This window comes from Nomia melanderi, unplaced genomic scaffold, assembly GCF_051020985.1.
Source record: "Nomia melanderi isolate GNS246 unplaced genomic scaffold, iyNomMela1 scaffold0014, whole genome shotgun sequence".
Classification (NCBI taxonomy): Eukaryota; Metazoa; Arthropoda; class Insecta; order Hymenoptera; family Halictidae; genus Nomia; species Nomia melanderi.
In genome coordinates, this window is record NW_027475130.1 from 5690846 (window position 1) to 5691800 (window position 955).

A 955-nucleotide genomic window follows, 5' to 3' on the forward strand; every position below is an offset into this window, starting at 1 on the left:
ACCAGGGGCCGAGGAAACCACATTCTAATGGGGCCGGACACTCAGTGTCAGGGGAAAATCCAATATATATCTGGTGATATCTCGTGTGCTATTAGATACAGCGCAATAAACCAAAGTGAATTATCTGCAAGAGGCCCTGGGGCATGCATCTGTGCCGCGGGAACGACCTCGGACCACCAGGGGCCGAGAAAACCGCCGCCTCATGGGGCCGGACACTCAGAGTCAGGAGAAAATCCAATATATATCTGGTGATATCTCGGGTGCTATTAGAGATAGCGCAATAAACCAAAGTGAATTATCTGCAGGAGGCCCTGGCGCATGAATCTGTGCTGCGGTAACGACCTCGGACCGCCAGGGGCCGAGACATCCACCGTCTCATGGGGCCGGACACTCAGGGTCAGGGAAAAATCCAATATATATCTGGTGATATCTCGGGTGCTATTACAGATAGCGCAATAAATCAAAGTGCATTGTCGGTAGGAGGCCCTGGCGCATGAATCTGTGCAGCGGGAACGACCTCGGACCACCGGGGGCCGAGAAAACCACAGTCTCATGGGGCCGGACACTCAGGGTCAGGGGAAAATACAATATATATCCGGTGATATCTCGGGTGCTATTACAGATAGAGCAATAAATCAAATTGCATTGTCTGTAGGAGGCCCTGGCGCATGAATCTGTGTAGCGGGAACAACCTCGGACCACCAGGGGCCGAGAAAACCACAGTCTCATGGGGCCGGACACTCAGGGTCAGGGGAAAATCCAATATATATCTGGTGATATCTCGGGTGCTATTAGATACAGCGCAATAAACCAAAGTGAATTATCTGCAAGAGGCCCTGGCGCATGCATCTGTGCAGCGGGAACGACCTCGGTCCACCAGGGGCCGAGAAAACCACCGTCTCATGGGGCTGGACACTCAGGGTCAGGGGAAAATCCAATATATATCTGGTGATAT